The sequence below is a fragment of the Semicossyphus pulcher genome, unplaced genomic scaffold, assembly GCF_022749685.1.
Source record: "Semicossyphus pulcher isolate SPU_LCO1_2020_fin unplaced genomic scaffold, fSemPul1.0.p SCAF_8, whole genome shotgun sequence".
Lineage (NCBI taxonomy): Eukaryota > Metazoa > Chordata > Actinopteri > Labriformes > Labridae > Semicossyphus > Semicossyphus pulcher.
This window is the reverse complement of record NW_027211759.1, coordinates 16,008,522-16,022,752: the sequence shown is the minus strand read 5'-3', so window position 1 is coordinate 16,022,752 and position 14,231 is coordinate 16,008,522. Positions and strand designations below refer to the sequence as shown.

General features: G+C 41.2%; 1 protein-coding gene across 1 annotated transcript in view; it reads left to right on the top strand.

The window, feature by feature from the left end:
* Nucleotides 1–1,062: 1,062 nt before the first annotated feature.
* Nucleotides 1,063–14,231, top strand: part of lysmd4 (LysM, putative peptidoglycan-binding, domain containing 4) — a 29,998-nt gene continuing 16,829 nt past the window's right edge. Inside the window, exon 1 of the mRNA XM_069686687.1 lies at nt 1,063–1,111. The gene's annotated coding sequence lies outside the window, so the exon portion shown is untranslated. The remainder of the gene's footprint in view (nt 1,112–14,231) is intronic.

The window sequence follows — 14,231 nt, the reverse complement described above, 5'->3', positions numbered from 1 at the left end:
ATGTAAATGTCTCATTAGATCATTGTCTCCAAAGCCCTTTAAATAGATATTAAAGCCACTCTGCATAAGTCCCATCTGCTCTGCTACATATCCCCATGGAGGAGAGGCAGTGTTTTAAGGCACAATTGATCCTTTTATAATGTCATGACCATTGTATGACCCGCAGCAGGGGGTGTGTTTGTCGGAGGGGGAGGCGGCTTGAATCTACACATACACGTTAAGGTCTTGTGATGGGCGACGGGAGGGAAGACAGGTACAACGTTTGTGTTTGAGAAGAATGGGATTCAAAGTGTCGTCCTGCGTTAACCGGCTACATTTGGTAACATTTCTGACATTCTGTCATTATTGTCACTTTACATGAGAGCTGGGACAGCAAAGAGGGAGCACTGACAGCAGATTGACCCCAGATGCTGTTCATTTGATTGATATCGCTACAGACAATGATCCCTTTTTTGCACTGCAGTGGTGGTTACATAGGGAGGCGTTGGGAGGGGCAAATACAGGAGAAATGTCACACCAGGGAAGTCAGCGAGGCGTAAAGCCCTGCCTGACGAGTGCAGGGTCAGTGGCTCCTCTCTGCCCCCTTTGTGCCCCGGGTAAAATGATCTAAGTGACTCTGGACCTCTGCCACCGATCCGCTGGAGTGCAGGAGTCAACCGCGTAGGCATGGCAGAGTGAAGGCTGGCAAAGGATTTGCTGGTAAAACTGCATGTTGCGTGCTATCGCCTAAAGGACAAACAGATCTCATTTTTGGTGCCTTTATTATATGTTTTTCCATCACAGTTATTTACGTGCTTGTGTGAATAAGAAACACCTAAAATGTATAGGTTAGAGATACTAAAGGGCTGCTTTAAATACTGAATCTGACATTTCCTTCAAATTGTGCTATAAAGCTTTTAAAGCAACAGCTCCCTTTCAGACCGTATATAGAAATCATCCTGATGCTCCCGGTGTTTCTATATTTATAGCCGGGTGGTTGAGCCTCCCAGATGATGAATAAAGGGGAGAGGTTAAGATTACATTGTTCTGGTAAATTACTTGCACAGAATGGCTGCGAGGCAGAAGCCGTATCAGCGGATACATCCTGAAAGACTGCAGCAGAGAATTCACAGTATGTCTGAGCTAGCATCTTGTTGTAAGCTGTCGGTGTTTGATGATTAGGATCAACATTAATTAAATGTGCTAATATTGTCAGTGTCTCTGTTCATTTGGGGAAATGGAGACTGCAAACACGCACACACAAAACAAACAGCTTCTCTTTGTGTTTTCTAACCAACATTATCTATAAAGCTAATACGATGGAGACGTTTACGCTTTAATAGAAATGTGTTGTTGTGGTTAATATAGCAGTAAGGATTTCACATGTTATGCATGACAGACGCTTTGGCTTAATGTAAATTTATATTCAAAAGCTTTTTATTGATGTTAACAATTACCAAGTGCAGCATCTGCATCTACATGTGTTTGTGTGTTAAAGAGTCAGAGGGAGCAAGTTATGTGGCAAGCTCGTCACTGCGCAGGGTAATAAGGTCAATGCAAAAAATAACCCAGGGGCACATTTCCCAGCAAACGTGCAGAAACACACACATACACACAAACACACACACGCACACACACCACTGTCCCGGCCTTATGTTGCAGAATCCAAACCAATCGAGTCAATTGCCAGAAAACATGACATGACCTTTCAGATTCACTGAGCATCAACCGTGAGTGGGACTGGCGTGCTTTCCGTTTCAGCGCACCCTGTGCCCCTCCCGCCCACTCCGTCACCCCCAGGGCCCTAAACCCTCCACAAATAATTACTCTCGATGGAGTCTGTACTCCACAAGACAGAGCCAAAAAAACTTGACTCTGATCTTGACCCATACTTAGGGTACACTCACTATTAAATCATCCCTCATAGGGCTTTTACTATTTGAACAATTCAGTCACCATAAATTGAAAATGAGTGAGGTCAAGTTCATGTTTAGACATACGCTGTTCAAATATATAGGATGTTCTGGACTCTTCAGCATCCAATGGGAAACATCTGTTTTTTTCTGAAAAGTATGATGTGGAGGAGTCCTATTAACTGTCATTATTATTATTTTCTATTGGAAACACGCTGAATAAAATGTTTTGCAAGATATAAAAAATTTAATCTCAAATCTCCTGAACTGCACCAAAGAAAAATCGAATCATCATTTATAAGTAAAATGTATATTACGCTACGATTCCTAATACATTGAAAAACAACACTTGGCTCTGACTAGTTAACTAGTAAGGTCTAAACATCCTCATTAGTGTAGCTAGCTGACATTGTAGCCTTAACTAGTTAACTAGTAAGAATTTTGAGCCTCAGTAGTTAACTAGTAAGACCAACTAGTTGCAATCTCTCAGTCCAACATGATAACTAGCGTTCATGTAAATGAATCGGGTGGGATGATAACAAACTCCTGAGTCCTGATTCGATGGCATTTTTTATTTTGAACTTGACAGCCAATAGAAAGAGTCAATGCACACGTCTTCCCCACCTCCTCATTATCACTTTGTGCAAACAGTGGGACTAGTTCAACTAGTAAATGCTTTTAGCTTCACAAGCTCACGAGTTAGAGCAACACCTTCGCTAGTACAACTGGTGGACATTTTGGCTCTTACTAGTTGACTTGAAAACATTTTGAACCCTAGTAGTTAACTAGTAAGGTCAAAAGGACCACAACTATTATTGCTAGTGGGCATTTTGGCGAATAGTAGTTAACTTAACTAAATATTTTGACCATGAGTATTTCACTTGTAGGGTCAAAAATGCCGTCACTAATGGACATTTTTGTCCCAATTACTTAACAAGTGAATCCCTTTGAACCTCACACTAGTTAGGGTTTGTTTGACCTTACTAGTAAGGATATTTTGGCTCTTATTAGTATACTACTAAACATTTGAAGACTCACTAGTTAACTTGTGAGGTCACAATGTCCTACACCAGTATAACAAGTGGATATTTTGGCTACTATGTCAGAGCTTTTGCTGCCCACTAGTTAACGTGTAAGTCTTTCAAAGACTGAACTAGTATAGGAGACTGATGCTTGATATCAAGGATGTCAAATAAATGCTCATGGGGCTTTCCATACATAAAGTGTAAAACATGACAATCAGCGAAAAAGACAGAAAGTTTACAACTGTCCAAAAATGGATATGACAGATAACCTGCTGAAAAACATGGATTTCTAACCCACTTTTTTAAATGTATGAGCTTTGAATTAGGGATGCCACAGAGAGGAGAGAGGCGGCATATTCCCTACGACAAGTTAGTGCACAATCAAAATGATTAATAAGCTGTATTTTATATTTCTTTAATAAAGATAAATAGACATTAATTAAATGCAAAGTAACAATCATGGCCATGAAAAACAAATCTTGAGCTACATTACTTTGTGACAAAATGCGAAATCGAGACAATGCTGCAGGATCTCTACACGATATATTACTAATACATCACTCAGTCTTTACACATACTATATCCACATATCTACTCGTGTCGCAACTTTCAGTCAGTAAAGAAAAGCTTCCTTATAAAAAACGACTTTTGAACAGAGATTTCAGTCACATTCTGCAGTCTTTGGATTCTAGCAGACAATGTCAAAATGTCAGGGGTCAAACAACCAGGTTGAGGCAGTGAGGGGACTAATTCATGGTTTGTACCGCCGTTCTGCATGGCAGCACCTGATAAAGTCATGGATCAATGAGGATTGTAGCTACTGACACTCAACAGTGAACTTAAACAATGTCATCAGTAACCTTAATGGTTAGCCAGTGAAGTGTAACCAAGAGACTGTTACTCACCAAGGCTTAAAACAAATCTCTTCATAGTGACTTGTTTGTATGTGAAAAATATTCCCAAAAAATAGGCCTGTTTTATTTTAATCTGCAAATGTTATTTGTTTATTCATTTGGTTTTGGTTGTCTAGTAGTTTTTGTAAGATGTATCTCATCATGGGGTAATGCAGGTGCAAAGAGGAACGACCCCTCTCCATGGTTGTCACAAAGTTTTGAGAGCTACTTCCTGCAAAGCAATCTTTTCAAATCTAAGTAATGACAGAATTCAACATCTACACTCCCTGCTTACTCCAGCAGACTCCCAGCTTCATTAGGCCGATTGGACGACAATACTTCAGGAGTTACTACAAAGCTTGTAGTATTTTGTTAGCACAGATTTCCAGCAGAGTAAACAATATACTTCCACTGTTGCCGGTTGGCCTTTATCCAACAGCTCCGCTTTGGACCGTCTCATGCACTGGTTTGCCAAACTGAGCTTAAAATAGCCAAAGTATCAGCACACCGCTGATGTCCTATCCTGTTACCTTGTTTCTCCACAGCAGTTCTTGCATTTAAAGCTGTAGTGATGATTAAATGAACACTTGGTGTGTTGATACCGGGTTACTCCGAAGAGCTCAAGTCTCTCCCAATTATCTGCCTTATGAAACCAAAGCAATGCAATGCAATCTGCAGTGCTGCTCCTGGGAGACCATTCCTAAAGGACTGCCCTCTGATTGGTTACAAAGAGGTACTTTTTTAGCAGGGAATAAAACTTGGACAGATGCTGTAAAGGTCAAAGAATCGTAACTGGTTTCTATTTTGCTTTTCATTGAGACTGGCTCCTTCTCACTTAATAGATTTAAAGCCTGTGACAATGCAAGGTCAAGCACATTTAACCCTCAACATTAAGCTTATTCCACTGTCACATCTGCATCCTCAAATTAATGTCAAGCTACATTACATGTTTGTCCTGTGGGAGGGTAAACCTTTGTGACACGCAGCGGGGAGGACCCAACAAGTCTCTTTTCATTTACCACAGAACGAGGAAGGCAGAATGATGTGGGGCAAAAAGTCTTAATACAACAATCTTATTTCATGGAGGATACCGCCCTTTCCCCCCTTTTGTGCCTGTAAAGTCGATTTGAAGTCATGGTTAGTCCTTTTGATATGAGGCTGGGTCAGACCAATTTGCCACCTGGTGAGGAGGGGGAAGTAGGGAGGTACATTTTTTAATTGTCAGGTCACTTGGTGCAGGGACAGAGGATCCTTTGGGCACATTGTCTGTCTTTGTGTGAAGGACCAGCCATCTGAAATCCCCCACCTCATTATGAGAGAGGGAAGATTAATTGACCAGTTCACTAACTGGCAGCCTCAAGACTAGATCAACTTAGCAAAGGAACTCACCAATTAAGACAGGACTACAGCACCTTTTCTCATACCAAGAGTAATCCTTTTATTATCATTAGTCTCTATAGTCCTGTGAGGAAGATCAAGGCTAAGTTGCCCTTTGTCAAAGGCACAAAAAAAGACTACAGGATGTGACAGCATGATTTCATGCGAGTGATAGCATGGGTCACTCGGAGTGCTGGAGAGCACTGCTCAATAAGGGTGCAATAAACATGCACGATGAGCTAATCAATGTAATTAACATGGTGTTATTTTCTTTTAATACCTATTCCAACACTAACCTAATAATAACAAAGAAAGGGCAAAAATTCAACAACAGGAGGACACATATATGAATTTCATGAAATCTTTATGGGACTACAGTTGTAGATTATTCCCAACGTAAGATTGGTCCAGGTCACACAAAATGTGTGTGTATGTGAGCAGGCGTGTGTGTGATTGTATTTAAAAAAACAACCTTTGTGGCAATCCTTTCATTGTTTGACTGAAGGCCAATTTCCTCTATAAACTGCCAATGTGACATTTTCACTCAGGTTAACCTTAAAATAGTGCATTCTTTATTTCCTTTCCTTTATAGCTTTAAAAGTTTCTTATCAATCTTTTTCTTGAGAATTCAATTTCGGTGAAGGATGTCGTAATAATCGTTCACAAACGCCGGCACAAGCAGCTAAATTCACACCTGGGATTTGTCAAAGGCTGCCGTGATGAAAGCCTCACAAAGCAGCCTGAAAAGTCTTCAGAAGCACGACAAAGAGCACTTTATTTTCACTACTATACTTGTCATATTTATAATACATGGCATATCAGGCCCAAAATGCCGTTTATATTCTCCGGCAGAGAGGTTGTTGTTGTCAAAGCACCTTGTGTTGTGGTAAAACTAACCGGGGGGGATGGATATGTCATGACCACGGAGGTGTCAGAGATCTGGTGCCAACACCTGTCGGTTCCCAGGGAGCGTGCATCCCCGACTGCAATACTGATTTTGGCATGAAGCATACAACACACCCATAGATATACACACACTCAAACACACACACACACTCTCGCTTTGTCTTTTGTGCACACGCAAATGCTTTGAGGGCGAACAGAGTGCTGAAAAGATGTCATCATCACTCTCTTCAGGAGGCCATTATGGATAGGAAGCTAATATACTCCGCAGATATACCAGCATCTTTTTCACCAAGGGCTGCGTATCCCTTGTGGGTGATCGGTAAAATTGGTTGACATTTTCCTGGCTCCAATTAACCTTCGATTTGACTCTCAGTTTTGCCTGTCTTCCCTTATTGTCTTCTTGAAACAGTGGCAAAGGGGCAGCACAGTTGGAAACAGACGCATTGTTTCCTGATGTTGACCATTTCCTCTTTTTGGCCTAATTGTTCCCTTTCCCTGTGGATGACCACCAAATGGAGAGAAGATGTACTTCATCAGTAGGCCGTGGCATTCTTGACAGAAGGTTAATACAGTGCTGCTCTTTATTGAATTGTAAAATATATATATTTTGAATGAAAGATGAGGGCCACTATGTTTTGTCCATGATACACTGTCAGATAACACTATTTAGTACTATCACGAGTGATCATTTTGTCCTCTTAAAAAAATCTATTTTAGTATTTTCATCCTTTAAATATACAAGTTCACGGTTGTCCCTGTGGATAAATAGGAAATCTATTCAGTATCAAGCTGTATAAGTTGTGCTCTAAGGGTCAGTCATTAGTGTTTGCCTGCGGGATACCATACAATCATGTATATTTACCTCAATAGCACCCCTCCCCCATATCGCCTTTTCCATCGTCACTCTGGTTCAAACAGAGGTCAGTGACAGCTTCTGTTAGTCAGGAGTTTCTAATGTAAAAGCCTCTTTGACAATTTACTTTAATGAAAAGATACATTTGTAACAACACAATATATAATACATATAATACATCTATTATGCCGTTGCAACTCTTGCAGATTTATGATGGATAATGATTTCAGGCAGCGTTTGGCACTGTGGAGTCTGACATTTCATGCCCTGCTGGAAACTTTCCTTGTGATGGATATGAAGAGTCTTTTTGTCACTTGTATTTTCTAGCTAACATTTTTTGTATTGGCTGGACGTTCACTGTTAACGTATTTGTTTTGTTTTCTGCAGCATCTCTGTTTAATTTTATTGTTGAATTTGTCTGACAGGTTTGGGAAGGAACAAAATTTGCAGCATGTTTTCCCCAATGATGATCTTTGGGGCAACGTGTTTGGGCCTCGTCAGCCATCATTTATTGCCCACACTTGGGACAACTTGGCGTAGCTTCCACTTACTCACATCACACACTTACACACATAGTTTAAATCAATTTATGTGATTTTCAAAATATCGATACAGCAATATATCATCACCCTGACTTATGCAATATAATTATTGATGGGCTGGCGTCAAATATCGATATTTTAATTTACAAATATACGGCGCTCTAAACAGATTCCCCTGCCATTTTGACTCTGCATATACTTCATGACTCCTCACAGAGGCGCTTATGATATGAAAGGAGTCAACGCGAACGGAGATTAACTGGCCGAAGAAGAAGTTCATAAGATATCGTGATGCATCATATGTAGGGATACACCAAAATCAAAGCCAATACCGATACCGATGTTTAAAACAACGATTTTTCTGATGGCCAATGCCGATGTTTTCTTCAATAACTAATGTCCTCATATGGATGAGGGGCCAAATTAACTTAAAAAAATAATTTATTTAAGGCCTTCATCACAGTCTTTGAGAAAGCTTTGAGAATGCATGAATTCAATCTTTTAAATTCCCAGTAGATCTTTTTATTTTAACTTCTTTGACAATGAAAATAACTGCCTGAAAACCTGTTTTAGAATCACCTGGTCATAGCACAAACATTTTTCAGTGCTTACATACTTACATACTTTAATCTTACAATTAAATTTACTGCACAATTAAAGCAGTTAAATAATAAAAACATTGGCTGCCATTGGCGCATGCCACCCTATTTTCCGATGGGCCGATGTCTGTCAGCACGGCCGATATCGGCCGATTCCGATGTTCAGCCAGTGCATCGCTAATTATATGATTGCTATGATTGCAATATATCAATTGTCGCAGAATCGCTAGGCTATATCGTGATATTATCGTTATCATGGGTCATGGGTATAGTGAAATATAGTGAAATATAGTGAAATATCGCGATTCCCACCCCTAGTATGAGGCAGATGCATTTCATTGTAAATGTTTAGAATGAATAAGAAAACATGAATTATGCTGCACAGTGGTATTTGGGCCTCAAAAGCTTGTTCCTGGAGCTCTATTGTTCTTCTCATTGTTAATTGTCTTCTTTGTTATTTTTCTCCTCAGAGAGTGTTTTTGCAGCAAACACTGAAGCCACTACAGACACCAACACTGGTATGTGGGATGCAAATTCCTCCCAATACTCAGAAACGTACAATAACGCTCATTGACTGTGAAGGAGACGCTTTACTTGCAATCATTTTAAAACAGCTTGACCTAGTGGTAAATTATTTCAATTTTTTAATCTCTAAAGTATTCTGCATCTGATCTTCTGCTTTTAATTTGTTCTTCAAATCATATTTCAGTAACATGTTGTCATGCTTGTAGGCCAAGAGTCCAAAGCTTCCTGTTTAGTGGCCAATAGTCAGCATGTTTCAGTAATTCAAGCTAAACAATTATTTTCTAAATAGCTAGCGTCTTCCCTAACATTTATAAGCTAGCTCAGATGTTTCTGATTCCATGACAGTATTTTTACAGGTTTTACCCACTACAGTATACACAGTTGCTCCACTGCTGCATAAAGAGCACAGTCTATACAATGATCAATATTTCAATGCATCTCATTCCCCCCCATCGTCAGTGATAATTTAATGGCAGGAACGTTCAGGTCATGTAGTGGTTCAGCTAAGGCATAAAACCACAGCGCAGTGCCTCAACACAACTGGCATACATTATTAAACTCCCATGGCCACAAGGAAACTGACATTCTATCAAACTACACAGCAAAGGTAGTGAAGCCTGTGACTGCAGTTTGAACTCGCACTGAGGATACCAAGCACTACGAGTCACTCCCCTCTCTGAAGGGGAGTGTTTTCCAACATAGTCCATTACATGAAGCCTTTCAACTCAATGTTTCCTCGGGGGTATTTGCATGCAAGTGTAGTGAAAAAAGACCATGACAGGCATGAGTTAAGTATTATACAATCACCGTCTTACCCAGTTGCAGTAGCAGCTAAACTGCTACCGCTACTCAAGCTAAAATCGTGCTTTTTCTTCAAACATCATGTCCTTGCTGTAGATGACTCTGGCATAAGATTTAACTTATCATGCAGCATTGACTCTTAAGCCGGTTGTCACAGAACCAGAACCGGTACTTAACTGGTACTGGTTTCCAAAATACTGCTAAGCACCAGGACAAACGGTGCTGCTGTTGGTATTTATGTAATGCTATGTCTGTCTAACGTAGCAGGAAATCTAAATTCAATCCCTACTGACCTCATGAAACACTTAAAAATAGGGATGCACAATATTATCGGCATGTTATCGGTATCGGCCGATATTGGCTTAAAAATGAACTATCGGATATCGGCCAACACGCCGATATACGCCGATATAATTAACCGATAAAATAATGGGCTGCTGCATACTTGATTAAATGCCCGACCTCGGTGCACTGTCCCCGGAGCGAAGAAGACCTGTGCGGCGCAGCTAGATGACGTCACGTGTGTCTACCTGCAGCATGAGAGAGTTAGAAGCCAAAATGTCCGTGGTGTGGAAGTTTTTCAAAGTGTCCGAAATAGATAGCAAAACTGCTATTTGCAATGACTGCTCAGCTTCGGTGATGCGAGGAGGAGCCAAGGCAAAGTCTTTCAACTCTACAAACTTGATTAACCACCTCAAGACCCGTCACCCCGACCGTTGTAACAAATGTGATAAGAGTATCACCATTATACTGTACGCTAATTCCAATACAGAAGAGAGTTGATGATCTCTGCAATTGTGCTGGAAAAAACTATTGGTATCGGTAATCGGCTAAATGAGTTGTAAAATATCGGCATATCGGATATCGGCAAAAAATCCAATGTCGTGCATCCCTACTCAAAAACAAAACGTTCGATGCATCTGAAACAGTGAAGCGTGTTTGTCTGCTTCTGCAAAGCTGCTGCTGTAGCTACACCCTCAGTGCAGCCTACAGCATCAATGGTGACAAGATTTGCCAAACTTAACATTCAACTGTTTTGATCTCACCAAGCTGAGTTAACACCTGTTAGCCTTTAATATATAAGGTCACCCATTAATTCAGAATCAGAATGGATTGATGTCATATACAGTATAAAAAGCCATGTCATGCCCAAATTATACACCCCAAAGTAGTCGTGTTACATTCTTCTCTCACTTTGTTACCAATGCATGAAGGGGAACATTTCAATGTAGCGACTGTATGCAGAAGTTGAAGTTCCTGAAGCAGGACAAATGGCTTTACATTTATACCAAAGCCAGTATCTGATAGGGCTGTCACTTTTCCCAAAAATCAAGTCCTAGAAAGAGTTTTGGAGTACATCTTTCAAGTTCAAGAATTATACACGCTCTTATACTGTTAGTGTAGCTCTGTTATGGGCAGAGCTAAGTGCATGAGAGTGGGGCGGTAGAGCGAGTGAGAGAGAACGGAGCTGTGTGTGTGTGTGAGAGCGGGTTACATGAAGTGTCGGGGACGGGAGCAGTGGAAGAGCAGAGGAAGGAGTGATCGGTAGCTGTATAAACAACACAACACAGTTTAGGCTGTGTTTGTGCAAAATAAAGCCTACGACTCCTCAAGACTTGCTGCATGCTGCTGGCGTTGTTAAAGTGACGGGAGTTAGCCCCGGAGCTAGCTACAGCTTCGGCCCTGGAGCAACAATAAGTCTCCCCAGTGCTTTCTGACTACGGTCGGGACGCTGAAGCAGGAAAGGTTAACAACGGCTTGGCTCGTTAGTTCCCTCCATTGGTTTGTAGAAGGCAGCGTGTTATCACCATCTGTTGGAATACAAGGCACACTGCTTTAAACGTGAGAGCATTTTGGGACTCTGGAAAGCAGATTACTAATTTGTTCGGGGGCAAGTGTTATCTGCCGTCCTTCAATTTTGAATTTCTATCACATCTTTACAGTTTGAACTATTAATATGTCACCAAGTTCGAATGATATTCGAATTTGGATTGAAAAATGACAGCCCTTGTATCTGATCTATGGATGTGTAGGCCAGGTGTAGTAAGGCCAGCAAATCTTAACAGAAGGTTCTCACTAGCGTTCGTGGCTGGTAACACGCTTCCCAAGTTCAGTGATAAGTTACTTTGAGTCCTGGAGTCAGATGGGAAGTGCAGTGATCCATCTAACAGGTCATAACATTGGCTTTACTAAACATACTAAAGGGCATTTTGTGAGTGTCTTTGACAAGGGAGCAGTCTTTAAGCCAGTCTTTACACACAGTGAATTACTGACATCTGTAAAGATTGTTAGTTTTAAGCCAAAAGCTAATCCTATATTCTGGCTTTGCTATACAATCTCCTGACCGAGAGAGAAAGCATTACATAAAACAAAAGAATGTGACTGTAATGTCACCTTTTGTTGAAATGACAGACTTGACTACTAAAAAGCATCCAGTATCAAACAGTGCCAATATAACAGTATTCCACACCATGATATACTCTTCAATAAAATGTTCTGTTTCAGGGGTCGACAATGAGCACAATTTTCCACTGGCACTCCGGGCCAGTAACTTTTCAAATTCACTGGCCCTGCCATTAAAACCACTGTCCCTGGGATAATTTGTTCTTTATGTTAGGGTTCTTATTGCTGAATATGTGTTCAGTCAATTGTGGAACTATTATAAACTTATAAAAATAGACCAAAATAAACATATGGGTATAAAGAGGCTTCCTTTAACACACTTGGTTCAGTAACTCTGACACCCGCATGAATAAGTAGTAATAGCTGCAGTTGCATTACTTATAAGCTGTACCTACCATTTCTGACGCTGTTCAATGTTGTATGTTTATTAGCGTGATCAGCCCGTGAGAGTAACTTTTTGAAACAATATTTTATCGTCTCCTACTTCATGTGGCCGTTAAAGGTAAACTGTCCGCCGCACGTACGCTCTGTGAACGGTCTGTTTATGTAGCCCCAGCGCTAACGTGCACCGGGACGAGGTGCCTCTGATAACGGGAATACACACGCTTATTGCCACCTCACGTAACGGCCCGTGAACAACGAAAACATGTGTATTTATACTAGTCCGCGGTAGCTTGCTTACGTCAATTAGCATGTTCTAGAATGACAGCTGCTCTGTCGTGTTGTTGACAGTAGTAGCCATTCTGCGTAGAAAGTAATTAGTCCCATCCATCGGGACTGTGAATCTCAGGAGGGCTACTATATTGTTTACACTGTGGGCTTGTGGATCTTACTGGCACACCGGGCCAGTTAAATGCTTAATCTAGTGGCCCGGTGGGTGAAAAACACACCGTCGGGCCACCGGGCCAGTGCTTATGTCGAGCCCTGTGTTTGATCTGTGCTCTTATAAGCTGTATCCCCGTCTCTGCTGTTAAAGTTTTCCTGCATGTTGGTGTCATATACAGGATGCTATAGCTGATGATATAGCTGAAGGAGGGAGTATATTGTTTCATTTCCTACCTGTCACTGATAATGGTCAATCTGAGAATATATAGATTCCCCGTTGCAGTAATGGCACTTTGTTAACATGTTTCTTTGTCCGTCTGTCTGTCTGTAATAGAGTGATACTTCAAAACACATTCAGATTTTGGCCGAGATAACACCATGAAATAAGCTCCTGTTTAAACAAGGTCACAAAAGCTTATGCCCTTGTTTAACAGAGGTGCAGGCTACAAACATCATGATCCAGTACCATGCCCCAAATGTCCTAGCCCTGGTACACAGTTAGGGCGAGGTTATACAGAGCCTCGGATCTCATAGGGCTGGAGTGCTGGCTCAACGTCAATCACAGTAATGTTAGCTGACACATTGGTGAGGGTGGTGACAGGGCAAGGTTATGTGTCACTGTACGCTCATGGCCTGCATGAAGACCAGGACTGCCAGACCTCTGTCTCATGTGAGGGGTCGCCCTTAGGGTTTGGGATCCAAATTAATATACGGTACCCCACTACAGTTGGACTGCACCTATCAGCAAAATGCCCTTCCTCCCCTCCCCCTCTCCGTTTCCTGGCTGAAGGCCTTCCGTGCCTGAACCCATAGCAGCGCAAAATTCATCATCATTGGCACGCCAGTATCATGTATACGGAAGTTTGCTGTTTGAGCCAGGATGTGTTGTCTCACATGCTGTCCTCATAAAAGCATAGTGGACCTTACAGCTGCTTTGCTGTTTAATATTTACTGACATACTAAATATACTTATGATAATCTCCTGTATTGATTCTTTCTGATCTTTGATTGGGAATGTGTCTGGATCTAACAACTATTTAACTTCCAATAAATCAGCCGATGTTTTTGAGTTAAGCTTTTGGTCAATGAAACAACAGAAAATGTTGAAAACATCAATTGCATTTACCCAGATCCCATGTGACATCTTTCTTGTGTCCAACTAAGGATGGGTAACGGTTAATCGATGATCGATTATTGGTCATTAATAATTTAGTCGATCACGTGGAATTGAATCAATCTGTTGTTGGTATCACAAGCCCAAGAGTTGCCCTTTCCCGTTCCTCACAGCGGGAGATATTCCCTGTCGGTCGAGGGGGGAGGGGGCAAGTCTATTTGCCGACTAATTCTATCATGTTTCTTTTTTTGAACTGTTGTCGTCCACCACGATAGATTAACCTTAACTAGCCTACTGGACACTCGGCCCTCGCGTTCCGTCTCTCTCATACCTGGAGCAGCGCTTCCACGCATGCTGAAAAACACACACACACACACACACACACAGTTCTGCTGGTACGTCCCTCTTGTAAAAGCATTGATCGAGGTGCGACATCCTCTGTTAAATATGGAACATCTTATTGTGTTTTAAAAGAT